At 42.1% G+C, this 16,333-nt stretch overlaps 1 protein-coding gene across 1 annotated transcript in view; it reads left to right on the forward strand.

Moving 5' to 3' along the window:
* The first annotated feature begins 932 nt into the window (after positions 1 to 932).
* Positions 933 to 16,333, forward strand: part of RASGEF1C (RasGEF domain family member 1C) — a 103,744-nt gene continuing 88,343 nt past the window's right edge. Inside the window, exon 1 of the mRNA XM_030212091.1 lies at positions 933 to 992. The gene's annotated coding sequence lies outside the window, so the exon portion shown is untranslated. The remainder of the gene's footprint in view (positions 993 to 16,333) is intronic.

Raw genomic sequence — 16,333 nt, forward strand, 5'->3', positions numbered from 1 at the left:
CACTTTCTCTGGGTTTCCTAAGCCAGGGGCCGCTCCCTCTGCCTGTTTGCTGCCTGCTGTAGAGCTCAGAATGCTGTTCACAGCTTACAGTCGCCGCTGCTTCACTCCCTCTGCCTGTTTGCTGCCTGCTCTAGTGCTCAGGGTGCTGTTCACAGCTCACACGTCTCCACTGTTTCACTCCATCCGGGTTTCCCAAGCCAGGGGCCGCTCCCTCTGCCTGTTTGCTGCCTGCTCTGGTGCTCTGGGTACTGTTCACAGCTCACAGTCTTCACTGCTTCACTTTCTCTGGGCTTCCTAAGCCAGGGGCCGCTCCCTCTGCCCATTTGCTGCCTGCTCTAGTGCTCAGGGTGCTGCTCACAGCTCACACGTCTCCATTGTTTCACTCCGTCCGGGTTTCCTCAAGCCAGGGGCCGCTCCCTCTGCCTGTTTGCTGCCTGCTCTAGTGCTCTGGGTGCTGCTCACAGCTCACACGTCTCCACTGTTTCACTCCCTCTGCCCGTTTGCTGCCTGCTCTAGTGCTCAGGGTGCTATTCACAGCTCACACGTCTCCACTGTTTCACTCCGACCGGGTTTCCCCAAGCCAGGGGCCGCTCCCTCTGCCTATTTGCTGCCTGCTCTGGTGCTCTGGGTACTGTTCACAGCTCACAGTCTCCACTGCTTCACTCTCTCTGGGTTTCCTAAGCCAGGGGCCGCTCCCTCTGCCTGTTTGCTGCCTGCTCCAGTGCTCAGGGTGCTGCTCACACGCCCCCCACCCCCGGGAAGGAGGAGCCCCGGCGCAGGCTGTGAAAGCAAGGAGAGCTGCAAAGCTCAGCTCTAGCTCCCGCATCTTCTCATAGGGGAGGCGGACCAGCAATTTGTCTGCAGAGGATCTAAGGAAGGGGACTTGGGCAGAGCCGGAAATTTGGGATATTTATGAAGCCGATGCTTTCAAAAGGGGCTGAGGCTGAGGCGCTATGTTTGGATAGCGGTGGTAAACAGATCTGAATTGCAAAGTGAGTGTTTTTCTTTTAATTCTAGTAATTAAAAAGCAGTGATTTCTGATTCCGGATTCCAGCCATGCTCGTACGTCCCAGACTGCTGTGAAGGCAGGTAAACGTTTTTGGGTTTACGAATAAGGGCAGATCAGTTCTTGAATGACTCTGATCAAGTGTACTATTCATATCTTTCGGTTATCCCCTTCCTTATCTTTACAGTTTAAGGATGAAGGGGGCAGTTAGTTTCTTTTCCACCAGTAATGCGGGTGAACTCCAGAAAGCTTACAGTGAGGGGTGAGGCGGGGGGGGGGGGGGGGGTCCAGTTAAAAGTCATTCTGCTGCAGGAAACGGTGTTTACAGAAGTCGACGATGTTGCCCTCCAGGCTTCCTTACACCTGTTTTAAAAATCATGTCAAGAACGTCGCTCATGCACAGATGCGCATCTAACAAAATATTGAATTTGCAACTGTACCACTTGGTCCGAATAGGCATCAGTTAAAAAAAAAAAAGGTAGACGAATCAATGCAGTGATCATTTATTTTTGCTTAATAGGCATACTTAACCCAGGAGATTTGAAAATACAAACCCAGAAAAAGATGTACTTGAGTAAATCTATGCAGTGAAATAAAAATGTTGAGAGGCTTACGGAGTCTTGCAACTTGACGAAAGGTGCTGAGAGCACTGAGCCATTTCAATATCATTCCGCTGCATGCAATTATTTCATTGCTTATGGTACTGTTTGCATTGCTATTTATCTTTTGAGCTCCTTTGCCATAATGTTTCATCGTAGTTATAGGCTTGAAGATAAGTATCTGTCCGAGATCATGGTTGTATTCTGATCTGTTGGCTCAGATTCGGAGCTTTCGCTATTTAAAGAGCTCTAATGCTTTCCTTAGGTAGAATTTTCGGGTTGAGATAGGACCATGATCCCTGGAAGCAGGATGTTGCACTATCATTAAATCCTGAGAATATATTAGATAGACAGTCAGACGTTGGGAGAGCTAGCTTCTGACCATGCTTTCTACCCCCCCCCCCCCCCCCCAAAAAAAAAAAAATATATATATATATATATATATATATATGTAATATGCTATGGTACAATGCACATCTCACAACCCATAACTCTTCAGAAATGTTTCGTTGCAAGTTTAATAATTATCAGTTTCAATGCAGAAACCTGTTGCAGTGGAGAAGGAGTGAATCATAGTGAGCTCACTGCAGGGTATCATAAGCAATTAAAATGTTAAGCATAGATGAGCAAATATCAGAATGTTACCAGATGGATTTGTTTATCCTGCATTTGTAAACTGCCTTGAATGTTTCTATTGATACAAAAAGATGGTACTTGCTATAAGCTCTGACTGGTGAAACAGCTGAAACTATGAATGGGGGGGGGGGGGGGGGGGGAGGGCAGATCAAAGTATGTATGGTGATACACGCCTGGGTGTTTAGCACTATAGATTAATAAAACATGATACATAAACTTCAAATTCTTCAGAATATAGAAGCCAGGCTGCTGCTGGGGATTAAAACAGAGAGCTAGTGTGCACTGCCAGAACTGAGTACGATTGGCAAAGACTTTCAAGGTGCTTCACCTGCAGAGACCAAAATATCTTGTGGATTGTCTGTGGTATGCCTCTAGATGAGTTTTAAGGTGATCTCAAGGTAGGCTGTTAGTGGAACCAGCTGGTGTGTGTGGTAGAGCTTTTTCTGTTGTGGCCCCTAGTCTATGGAACAGCCTCCCGCTTGATGTACAAGTGGAACAGGATTTGTTAAAGTTTAGGAAAAGCTGAAGGCTCACCTGGTCATGCCAGAGGGAGAGGCAACAGATGGTGATTATCTGTGGGCTAGGAAGAGATTGGTTCTTCTCGATGGATACAAGTTACGGAAATGTCTTATATTGTTTACTGAAATTGTTTGGATTTTATATTATGTGGTATTTTGTAACAGTTTTCATTGATTTTACTTAATATAACATTTGGTATGTGTACCAAAGAGATGGTGTATAATGTTTGTTTGTTTTAATTAGAAAAGCTTACTTTTAAAGAAAAATCTGAGTTTGTTTTCAGCTAAGTCTTAGAGAAATAGCAGAAGGGGAGAAATATTTGCTCTGATCCAAAATGGGAAAGAAGTTGCAAGCTTGCCTCTCAGAAAATTGTCTGACTGATTTAGTGTTTTAATGCGGGACTGCTTCTCTTTTTCTGGGTGATTAAGGATAAGGCCGATTTTTCAGCTAAAAGCAGGGCTTCCCAAAAATGTTCTGTTGATCCCACAAACCAATAACGTTTTCAGGCAGTCCACAATGAACATGAGGTTTAGTTAAATTTGATGTTTTTGCCATTCAATAAGCAGCCAAGGGCTTTACAGCAGTAAAATAGACAGTAGGGATGTGCATTCATCAGCAAACATTTGCTTCATTAGAACGCCTTTGACATGCAAAATTGATTTAATGTGCTTTAAAGTAATGTGTATATGTTACATTTTTAAGACATATTAGAACATTTGTGTGAAATAAAAACATTCATAAATTGGGAAAAACACCAAACTAAACATTTTTGCCCTGTGTACATCCCTAATAGGTGGATTTACATATATTGGAGACTGTGCATGCAAATTTGCATGTTATGCATGTTTGTTGTAAATAAGCTGAAAACTTGGCTGGCTGAGGGGTCACCAGGGCAGGTTTGAGTTAGGGGTTGAGCATTGCCTATAGTTTTTTTTTCACACCTCTGAATTTCAGTGGCACAAATGTGTGTGCAGTACATAGCTGACAGTATCTGGCGAGTACCCAACCGGACAGTTCCTACCCACCAGTTCCCCCCGGGACAGTTCCCAACTAGGGCGATTCCCCCCTGGACAATTCCCACTGAAGGGGGACAATTCCCAACCAGGACAGTTCCCACCCGCTGGTGGGGTTTTTTTTACCAGTGTTGTGGTGCTCTGGCGGTGCGTCTTGAAGCCGCTGTGGACCAGCGTGCTATGCGAGGACCGGTGTGTTGTGGCACAGCTGCTGTGAAGTGGTGTGGCGTGGATATCTCTGTAAGCAGGAAGGTTATTATCAAATATCAGCTTAACTGTAGCCTCAACTGTAGCTGTTCACATCACAAACTGTATGACATCTTAGCTGGAACTGTGCTTTCCTTGCTGTCATGTTTGAATATACATTCAGGTATAGTAGATAGTTCGTTGTGCAAGTGGTTTTGGAATGATGATTATGCTTAAGATCCACCATTGTGTATTATGCAATCAGTAATAGCTTTATTTATAGGAGCATTTAAAATCTTTTTTTTAAGTTTAGTTGTAGGCAGGGTGCAGTTAGAAGGGTGTGTTTGGGGGGGGGGGCATTGCCACCCCAAATGAACTGCATGTCTGACTAGAAGAGGAAAGGGATGCTCTGGAAGGGTAAGGAGATTAATTGTCCTGATGTGTTTTGTATTGTCCATGTGGGAATTGGAGCTTGGGAACTGTTCTTTGGGAACAGTTCCAGGTGGGAACTGACCTAGAACCATACCTGACAATATTAGAGTCTGGTTCTTAATTTATTGCATCTGAACTATCTTGTCTAATATTAAGATGTGAATTTGCATAGAGAACTTGTGATGTTAACATGATGATATTCAATTTCTCTGAACCATCTGAGGCCAAGTGCAGTAAATCTGACATGGTGATGAATTGCTGAAGCTTTTAATTAGTCCAGAGCCATTCAGTGTGTGTGTGTGTATGTGTGTGTGTGAGTGTGTATAATCACGAGCTATTACTATTACTTAAAAAAGGGATCACGAAAATAGGAAACACTAAATAAAACAACAAGATGGCCTAAAAGGATTACAGAGACAACTTTAAGCAATCAAGTAAGAACAGACGAACAGCCATACTGGGTCAGATCAAAGGTCCAATCAGCTCCAGTATCCTGTTTCCAACAGTGGCCAATTCAGATCACAAGTACCTGTCATGATGCTAAATGCAGATAGATGCCATGCTGCCTATCCCCTGAGAAAAGCAGTGGCTTTCCTCAAGTCAAGCTTGTTAATAATGGCTTATGCAGTTCTCCAGTGGGTTGGTCTTAAGAAGCACATTAAATTGGAAATGTTGCAAAGATGAATCCAGGGTAAGAAGCTTCTGTATAAAGTATTTTCTGCGAGGGGTTAACTTCAGAGTATTGCTTAATATTGGTTGCAGTCCAATAACCATGCTTAACAGTGATGAAAAAAACCCCTTGTTTTCAGCTGAGTTTGGCCTGGATTTTATCTTGAACTTTGAAGATGTTGTTACTGGAATTGTCTTCTCTGTTGGTCACGATTGTTCATGTCCATGACAGAAAATTTGTTCTCTCTCTCTCTTTTTTTTTTTTTTTTTTGTTTTGCTTCCAGGATTTAGATCTCTTGGAAGGATTTAGATAGATTTGAACTATTCAATTTTGTCCTCTTTGAGTTGCACAGGGAGACGACAAAGGTCAGTAGAAAAAAAAAAATCACTTCCCAGAATCTGAGTAATCCAAAATCTGCTGTATTTAGGGCTCAGATCACACAATGAGATATTCATTTGGACAGAATGTAATTGTTTTGTGAAATACAAATGATCAGGCTTTAATGTTAGATGATTCGGGAATGGTCTCCCCCTCCCCCTTCCCTGAAGCATAAAAGTCTACAATATGGGAATGGCTGGAGATTCAATGCATACTGTAGATGTCCAATTAATCGCAGTCTTATTCAGCTGATTAAAAACCTTATTCTTGTGGGGTCCTGCTGATCTGAAACCTGAAATACTTGATTACTGAAGTTCACAGTTTGCCTGTGTTTCCTCTGGGAGCCCTGCAAATTGCAGCTGCTACAAAACGCAAATGGATGTAGAGTGTTCCTCAGGTGAAACTGGGACACGGCAGGTACGTACGGAGTTGTAAAATACTCACATATCCTTATAAAGGGCTCCTTCTACTAAGCTGCAGTAAGCAGTAGTGCATGCTTACCGCAACTTTAAAAGGGTTACCCTGGGATGTGCTGAAGTGCCCCGCAGCAAGTTCTAAATGTGCATGTGCAAACCACGTGCAAAGGGAGGGGGTGTGTCTAGGGCAGAAAGTGAGTGTTATTGAGCTAATCAGTTAGCACATCTACATTGCCATGCGCTAACTGATTAGCATGGAATTAGTACATGAGCCCTTACCACCTATAAAATAGGTGGCGGTAAGAACTCATGCAGTAATTTTGGGTAATGGCTGTGCGCTAATGATGATATGAGCACATGGTAAAAAATGGCCTTAGTGTGCAGAAAAGACTGGTTTAAGGTGTACTAAGGCCTCTTTCTACTGAAGCTTTATTTATTTGGATTTTGCTCATACCTTTTTCAGTGGTAGCTCAAGGTGAGTTACATTCAGGTACACTGAGTATTTCCCTGTCCCTGGAGGGCTCACAATTTAATTTTGTACCTGAGGCAATGAGGGTTAAGGTCCCAAGATCACAAGGAGCAGCAGTGGGATTTGAACTGGCCACCTCTGGATTGCAAGACTGGTGATCGAACTACTAGGCTACTCCTCCGCTCCTTTGTTAAAGGACCCCAAAATATACAAATACATGTGTACTATTTACACTATTGAGGGCCATAATGTGAGCCTGCTTTATGAAGAAATGCCACTTCTAGCAGTCGTGGCCCTACCGACGTGTGTCAGAATAATATGCTTGTATAGCGCATGACCCTACAGTTTGAGAACCACTGTTATAAAAGCACAATGGTACCTCGATTGCCTATATAAAATAGGCTTAAAATAGGGGTCTTTTTGGACTTTTCACATAGACCAGTCCTTTATAAAAGTAGCCTCCGCGTGTGCAGCCATCATGAATCCCAATGTGTCCTCATACAATTCTCTGGTTTCACGTTGGAATTTTTTTAATCTGTTTTTCCTATTCTAAGCCAGTGGTGGGGGGGGGGGGGGGGAATGTTAGGAAATGAGACCTTAATGCTGCCTTTAATCGAGAGTAATAGCAAAAGAAAACTGCCCATCAAACAATCAAAATGTACAAAATAATAGGAGAGAATCCAAGTCTTTCTTAAAGAGATAAGCAAAATCAATTTTTATTTTATTACTTGATTTCATGTAAAAAAAAAAAAGATAATTTTTAGCATATACAGTCTGTGAATAAATGGATATTAATTCAAGCTAGCAGGAGAGAGTTCTGAAATTAGATCACCAGGGAATGCCTCAATTGAGAAAAAAACCATCTTCAATTGATCTGAATCAAAGAATGAAGGATGTGGACTTTGGAAAGATAAGTGACATCTAGAAGGAATGTCTTTGGGTGAGATGGCATATGCTTTTTTATTTGAAACACCTGACACATTTTGAATCTGACAAGGAAGGCTGCCTTGGAAATTTTGGATTTTCACTGATAGAGATTAGTGGAAGATCCAAAAACGCCAGGAAACTGCATGTTTGAGTTTTGGTTTTCAGGGAAAGACTGATGTTTGGTGGAAAACTGATGTTTTGGTGATTATGTACAGCAAGAATAGCAACCAGTTGGAACAAGAATATGGTTCAAAGTTGCTTCAGTGCAGGCCTTCCTCCATCTAATCCTAAGATTCCAAGTCCAGGGGAAAAAAGATAATGATACCCTGTCATCTTTCTAAAATTTCCTTCTCTGACTGTAGTGGAGCTTGCATTCTGCATTTCTTTATTGTGGGTTGGTCTAATGCACAAACCCTCCTTACTTTTAAAGTCTGGAAAATGGCAAATCACATATTGATGGTAACATACATTCATGTGGACCCAGCCCAGGGGCTTATAGCTGTGTGTTATTATGTCGAAGGTCCCCAGTTTGAACTGTCACTTGGATGGTCTTATGGACAAGTGGGTGAACCCTCAATTTTGCTGATTTGTGGCATTTTGGATCTTGTGCTTCAAGAGATCAATATTTATCTATAGGCAAGTGAACTAATCTAAAAGCCAGTGAATTTCACAGATTTTTGCATGTGATTGAATGGGCTATCCCCACTATCCACATGGACAACTGGACCAACCAACTCAGGTATGAAAAATGGGTTTAGCCTAGTGGTCCATAAGACTATCCATTGGGTCCTTCCACTCCCTTATTAGGCTGGAAATTGCAGAGACCCTGGGGAAAGGAATCATGGTTATTCAGTGTGAACTCACTAGGGCCAGAAAAAGTACCTGTACATAATATGTAAACCATTTTGTACCACAGCAAGGTGGCATATCAGATCCCTTCTGCCTTTCCTGAATCCTGAATCATAAACCTAGTGGCCAGATTTAAGTCTAAAGAGTCCAGGGCTCCAGAAGAATCCTGATGCATTGGTCTAAGCCAAGGACTTCCGCTGTGGGCACTAAGCATGTTGTGATGGTGGGAGATATAACAAAGGGATAAAAGTCACAAATATTTCTAACTGAAGGCTTTGGCTCCATATCCCAATCCTGGTTCCAGCTGAGCTGAAAATAAAAAGAAGCAGGAGGAAACTTTTTGGTAAAAATTTGTGACATATGCTGTTGTGTATTAGTTACTAAAAAGTGGCAGATGTAACCAATCTGCCGCTTTTTAGTGAATGCCTGATTGATACAGGGATGTACCTGTACAGACAGCATGAATTATGCTTGGTATGACCTAGTAAAAAGTTTTTGTAAATTCTATTACTGATGTCATCAGTCATATATAATCAATTACCATTGACAAAGTGATTAGAAAAGAGGTCTTTTGCTGTAAGTCAGGCTAATGGTGGCAAAGGTCAGATGTATTGGTATATCGCTGCCCAGTTACTCCTGGGTTAGCATGGGAGCCCGGTAAGTACCCCCCCCCCCCCCCGAAATGGCCATGCAGCAAGTGCGAACTTACCACACGACCATTTCATTTTTGGCTATTTTCACCTGCTGTGGTAAAAGTGGCCCTTGCACGCGGCAAAAACGACCACTGCCGCTAGCGCAGGGTCCCTAAGCTGAAATTAATTTTATGTTCGTAGATACATTGGACTGTTGATAGTATTGGACATCTGTTCAATATGCTTGTTCAATAAAGACCTCTATTAAATTAAAAAAACAAAACCAACTGGCACATCCACTATGCCTAGTTATTCTTTTCCACCCTGTTAAGGCTATTTCCCTCCTGTTTAACCATCGAAGCTGGACCAGGTGATATCACACTTGATCAGCTTGTTTTCTTCAATGGCGTGGTACCACCCAGAGTAGAAGAGCATGCCAGTCCCCATATAGAATATGATCCAACACGTCTCACCACCAGGCTTTGCAATCATCTAAACAGTTACCAAAACCAGTGAGTCCTCTGCTGCCCAAACATCTCCCTAGCAGGATTCTCATGGCCTTACTGAAGAGTTCCCGGCCACCACCATCCTGCTGGCATCAATCGGGATTGTTTTCTGCAACACTGTAACAAATCGGTTCTGTCTGGTGACCCCATGGTTTGTGCTATCATCAGGCGATGTTTCCTTTATCTGCCCCTTGCTTTCTCTTGATCTCTTTCTTTACCTCCATTCAAAAGGGAGCAAAGGATGGATTCTTTACAATACTTCAGCCTTTGAAACCCTCTTCCTGTTTACTCTTCCTTAGTTTCTCTTTCGGAGTATGCATTCCTTTTCTTCTCTCTCATGATGTGCTATACGAGAGAAAGCTAACCGTTGTGTATTGCTGGGAAAATTGAATAGCTTGAATAATTATTAGTTATGACGCCTGTTTGTTTCATCGAGTTTCTTGTTTTTCTTCTCCCAGTTGACCTCTGACCCTTCTGGATCGTAACACCTAATATAGTAGCAGACTGGGTCAGAGGTCAACGTCAGAAACTTGATGCAAAACCCAGGCGTGCTAGCTAATAACTATTCCAACTATTTGGTTTCCCCAGCAGCAAACAGCAGCTAAGGCACTGAGCATAGTTAAGCTTTAGTGAACTGTGTACAAATACAGCAGAAGGAAGAGACTTGATGGGCCTTGAAGTAGAAATCCTCAAAAGGAAAGTTGTTTTGTTCAGACAAGCTAAGGGATCCTTTTACTAAGCTACAGTAAAAAGTGGCCTTAGCACACCCTTACGTTTTTCCGAAATGCTAAAGTCATTTTTACCACAGGCAGCAAATGGCCAGTTTTCCATTTTCCAAATTAATGGCCATGTGTTAATGTTCCCAAAAAACAACAAGGGAGATGATCCGCAAAATCCAATGTGGAAACAAACGAAGCAGATCAGACAGTAGTGCAAATCGGTCTTTATTATAGGGTTGAAACCCAATAAAAATGCCCGACGCAGGCTGTGTTTCACCCAGAAGGGCTGCGTCACGGGCTAAAATAAGGTCTTTCATCAAAAAAAATGGTTAAATGGTGTATATCCTAGTTGCCACCATATGTAATTGATGGTCAAAGAACTAGGATCATCTCCTGGAGAACAATTCTACCTCTGACAAAGCCTTTGTGCTGTTTTTTTTTTTGCCTGCTATAGTGCACTAGTTCTTTGGCCATTAATTATATATGTTGGCAACTAGGATATACACCATCTAACCATTTTTTGATGATGAAGATCTTATGTTAGCACCTGACCCAGCCCCTTCTGGGTGAAACACAGCCTGCGTCGGGCATTTTTATTGGGTTTCAACCCTATAATAAAGACTGATTTGCACTACTGACCGATCTGCTTCATTTGTTTCCACATGTGTTAATGTTGCCATTCCCAAAAATGAGCACTATTTTGTAAGCAGCAGTAAGGTCTCATGCGCTAATCCCACGCTAATCAGTTAGTGTGTGGCAATGTGGCAGTACTGATTCACACTGCCATGCCCTATCCTGCCCCCTCACACACACATAGCACCTCATAACATTACCCCATGGGTAGTGACATGAGAGCAGTATGTTTATGCATCCCGTGTGTAGGCATGTTTGGGAGGGACATGATTTGGGAGCAGTGTGGGCAGAATCCAAAGTATGCAAGTTACAAGCAGCCCCCTGAGATCCAGTACCCTAACTGGATTAAGGAAATTGTTTTTTTGCTCCTGCACAGCTGAACACATTTCAGCTTCTGTAGTGAGCTGCTGCTGATCTTAATAAGAGATACTTGAGCTATTTACCTAATGAGACAGAAGTAACCTATCTATGAGTTCCAGAAGCAGCTGAAATTGCTATAGATGACTTTGGGCCCTGTTTACTAAGGCGTGTTAATGGTTTTAATGCACCTACAATTAGCACGTGCGCTAACAGTGTAGGCGCCTATAGGGATATTGTAGGCACATACACAGTTAACACATGTACATGGTTAATACACATTAAAAATGCTAACGTGCCTATAACGTGGCTTGGTAAACGGGGCCCTTTGTCATTTGAACTGTATGCAGAGAGCATTTTTACTTCCAATGGTTTTCGCTTGCTTTTAAAGAAAATTACTTGGAAATGATTTTCATACAAAACAAGACACCACAGAAGTTGTGTACAGTCAGCCTATCTTCCCATCTGGAATCGATAGCAGTAAGAGTTACTCTAATTGGCGATCGTTACTCATGGTTCTAGACAGTGTATTAGAAGTTGTTAATACACAAAGAGTTCAGCAATTGTAAGATCAATGGGACTAACAGTTTGCTACTTAGTATTTAGTGAGCACCACACTGCCTACTGTATAAAGGATTGTGCAACACTGTTTCATTCACATGGGTATTTAAGTGCCATTTAGCTCAACCATCAAATATGATTGTTGCAACTAATGATAAATTATGCCTCCCTCACTCCCAAGACAGGTGTTACTTAAATGTTGCCAGAACATTGCTTTGTAAATTGAGGTTCTTTTTAAAGTGATGGTTAATAGAAATTTCCTTTCCAAGCACTAGCATTACTCTGTTTATATACAGAGAATTTAAACGCCTTCCATATGTTTGTTTATTAAAATTCTTATATACCACTGCACAATACAAATAAATGATTGATCAAAGTGGTTTACATAAAATAACACTCAGAAAATCAAAAAGACTAACAACATAAAACTGACCTACTCCAAAACAAACTCCTCACAACTTGAACCAATGTCCAATCACTTGCTGGTTCTGCTATTAAATCAGGAAGTAAAGAGTCGGGTTTGTAATGCTTTCTTAAATTTCTGTATATCGTTTTCCAAAGTTCCCTTGGTAAGCTATTCCACCCAACAGGGCCATTACAGAGAACGTCCTTGATCTTACTCTTTCCCTTTTCACTTCTTTAACTGTTGGAATCTCCAGATATATGCCAGAGAGAGGAGATTTCAATTATTCAATGAATGTATACACCAGTAAAGAAAAGTAATATCAATCAATATGTACGTACTACACGTAGTAAAGAGAGGTGCAGGATTCTTTGAACCACTTATATGCCATTTTATGGGGGTGATTTTGTAAACAATAAAATAGCTTTTTACATGCCAGAAACTGGTGTTTACTGCTATAATTACCTAGAAGAAGAGTGGTAAAATAATTACCAGATTTATTGTGGAATCCCTCAGCGGTTCTCACCTATTATATAATTCAACAGGGTAATAAAAGGACCAAAGTAATCCTCGGTTTCACTGTGATCCCTCACAACATGGTTAAAAAAAAAAAAAAAAACTCCACTCAAATACAAATAATGCAAAAATACTGGTTTTTGATGAAAGTTTCCCAATTTATTCTACTGCTGTTCTAGGTAATTATTGCAATATGTATTCTTCTTTTTTTTTTTTCTTTTTTTGTATTTTTCCTGCTATATTTAGAGCTAATAAAACAGCCTAGGGATGTAGGCTTGTAAAAATATATAAAAGTATGTCTGACCAATGTGTAACATGTACTTTTCTACAGAAGAAGTAGAGGCATTCCAAGGGGTCAGAGGTTAAGCAGAGCTGGGCGGAGTTACAAGATGTGTGCCTATGTTCTAACATACACATGTTAGACCATTTGTGCCTGCCCCAGGGCAGGTGCAAGTATCTGTGTCCACTTTTCAGGAAGACACACAGGCACATATGTTAGACAAATATGTTTTGCCTGGTTTATGAAAGGCTATTGTGCCCTCAACCTCTAAGCAGTAGGGATGTGCATTTGTTTGAAACAATACCAGAAATGTCAACCATACTTATGTCATTTAAAAAATAAAATGACAGAAAAAAAACCCCTAAAATCTTTTTTTCTATTGTAACATCAATACTGTGCTCTGTCCTTCAAATAATCAATAGCATGTGCTATCGACAACCCATCAACCCAAAACTAAAAAAACATTTCCAACAAAATAAACAAGAAGCAATGAAAAACAACATAACAAAGAGAACATTTCTAGTGCACACCCTGGTTAGACACCTGTTATAAAATTATCCTCTGTACAGAGTCACCCACAGGTGCGGACAAACCCATTATTGTATAGATCAGTTTGTCTACACATGTGGTGCCTGCAGGGAGCTTGAAATTCATACAAGAAATTATAATCATCACAATTTCAAAATCAGGTCTGATTACAATGAGAATTATTCATAAGGAAACAGGGCAAGCAGTCAACAATAACAGCCCCAGAACAGAAGCATCCTATGGATCCTGCAATTCATCTAAAGACACTTGCTTTTCCTAACATGCTCTGGGTGGTATGGTAGGGTTTGATGGTACTAGGTGTGTTGCAGAGAAATGTTGCTCTTGGTGTGTTCATGGGTGTCATGCGTTGTGTTAATTACTGGAAGCAGACAGAAGAGCACCTGAATAAGTAATCAGTGGAGTGGAGAGGAGTGGCCTAGTGGTGAGAGCACTGGTCTTGCTATGCCGAGATGCCTGGTGAAAATCTTGCTGCTGTTCCTTATGATCTTGGGCAAATCACTTAACCCTCCATTGTCTCCACATACCTAAACGTAACTCACCTTGAACTACTACTAAAACAGGTACGATCAAAATCCAACTTAATAATAGTGATTTGATGGAAAGCTTGTTTTTGAATTTGTTTCATGAAAACCACAATAAGATAAAGACTCTGTATGTCTGGTGATTTGTTTCAGTAGGTGCGGAAATGAGTGCAACTGTTTTCTGGAGGCCTGGGTTAGGAAAGTGCGTGACAAGTGTTCTTTGTAGAGCGATCTGTGTTGAAAGAAACACATGGTACTCTCAGATGACAAATGACTTCATTTAAGTGCTGCTGAATCTTTACTAAGACACTGGTGAACACGGCATAAGGGTACTTTAGGATTTATCTCAAACAGTGCCCGTAATAATTTGTGTAAAGGGAAATTTTGTATATTATTACATTGATACTAAGGAGCTTTAAAAATATCATTCAAAAAGCTGGTTAAACCGCGTTGACTCTGCCCTTAGACCACCCATAAAATTGCAAGCAATGTGTTTGTCAGTCAGTGCTGATACCAGTGGAAATAGCTGGATATATGGAGTGGAGGAGTGGCCTAGTGGTTAGAGCACCAGTCTTGACACCCAGAGGTGGGTGGTTGAATTCCCACTGCTGCTCCTCCTGATCTTGGGCAAGTCACTTAACTCTCCCTTGTCTCAGCTACAAAATTAGATTCTGAGCCCTCCAGGGACAGAGAAACACCCACCATACCTGAATGTAACTCACCTTAAGCTACAACTGAATAAGGTGTGAGCAAAATCTAAATAAATATCAGTAGATAGCCCCACACCAGTGATTTAACTACTGGACAGGAGCTTCTCCTGCCCATTTAAATCACTTTGAATATCAACCCCGAGATGTTCCTGTTGAAAATTAGTGTAAAGACAATACAGTAGCAACACATGTTCATTTCACATATGGTAACTCACCCTCTGGTACTTCAATACTCGCCAGTGGCGTTCCTAGGGGGGGGGGTGGTTGCGGTCCGCTCCGGGTGCACGCTGCTGGGGGGGTGCCGCACGCGCCTGTCCTCCGTTTGTTCCATGCTTCTTCTCTGCCCCGGAACAGGTTACTTCCTGTTACTTCCTGTTCCGGGGCAGAGAAGAAGCATGGAACGAACGGAGGACAGGCGCGTGCGGCACCCCCCCAGCGGCATGCACCCAGGGGTTCTTTCGCGGGGGGTGTCATGCTGCACCCAGGGGGCGGGGCGCATCAGCGATCCGCCCCGGGTGTCAGCCCCCCTAGGAACGCCACTGATACTCGCTAGTAAAAATAAGCCAGTATTACTCATATTATCTGACAGTCTACAAATAATCCAAGGCAGGCACTCCCCTTGTTACATTTCAGCACATCATGGGTGGGGTTAAGGTCGGCTACAAGGCTTTCTAGTGTGACTGTTGTTGCTGGTGAAGAAAAGCAGCCTCCTATGGAAATCCGAAAACTGCCGTGCTTCAAACTTTGAATACTAATTTTCAGAAGTAGGACAGCTCATGGGTGGTGTTTCCAGCTACAAAACCACGAAAGAGCTTTCTTTATGCTGCTTATACAGAGCTGATCTGAGGAATCTGCACTGCTGATGAATGATCTGAGCATTGGATTTGATGAATTTCAAGGGTATGTCTTATGCCTCAGCAGAGCCAATGCGATGATGGTGGGTGCTCTAGGTCAGGGGTTCTCAACCCAGTTCTCGGGACACACCTAGCCAGTCAGGTTTTCAGGATGCCCACAATGAATATACATGAGGTAGATTTGCATACAGTGGAAATAGTGCAGTCAAATTTATCTCATGCGTATTCCTTGTGGGTATCCAGAAAACCTGAGTAGTTGCGTGTGTCCTGAGGACTGAGTTGAAAACTCCTGCTGTAGGTCAGTGCTTCGCAACCCAGTCCTTGAGGCACACCTAGTCCCATCAGGTTTCCAGAATATCCATAATGAATATGCATGAGATAGATTTGCATGTACTGTCTCTTTGATATATAGATCTATCTCATGCGTATTCATTATGGATATCCTGAAAACCTGGTGGGACTAGGTGTGCTTCGCAGACTGGGTTGACAAGCACTGCTCTAGGTGAACTTGCTGCCTTATACTCCCCCACCCCTCAATTAAAGTTCAGGCCTCTAACTCTGCAGCCCACCCAAGATTTTGATAATTAAACGGAACAATCATGATCATTACACAAACATTCTATTAAAAAAAAAAAGTTAAAGCAGGTATTTCTCTGTTCCTGGAGTTAAAGTGAATCTCTTGGTTCACAATCTACTGCACTAACCACCAGACCTGCCCCTCTGCTCTCCATGGATGTCTATGGCTGTTTTCAAAGAATGCTGCCATACTGACGGCCGTGTCCCTTGTTCCTCGCTGTTCATAATTTGGACCTTCCATGTTGTGAAATGGCTGTTCATGCTGGCTTCTCCAGCACACAGACACCCATCTCATGCATTTTCAAACAGGAAATCTTGACATGTTTTCTACTCGAACATACCTGTGAGATGAACGTCTGTTTTGGATATTATGACCTGGACGTCTCTTTCAGAAAACAAGGCAGTCGGTCTGCCAA

The sequence above is a fragment of the Microcaecilia unicolor genome, chromosome 8, assembly GCF_901765095.1.
Source record: "Microcaecilia unicolor chromosome 8, aMicUni1.1, whole genome shotgun sequence".
Classification (NCBI taxonomy): Eukaryota; Metazoa; Chordata; class Amphibia; order Gymnophiona; family Siphonopidae; genus Microcaecilia; species Microcaecilia unicolor.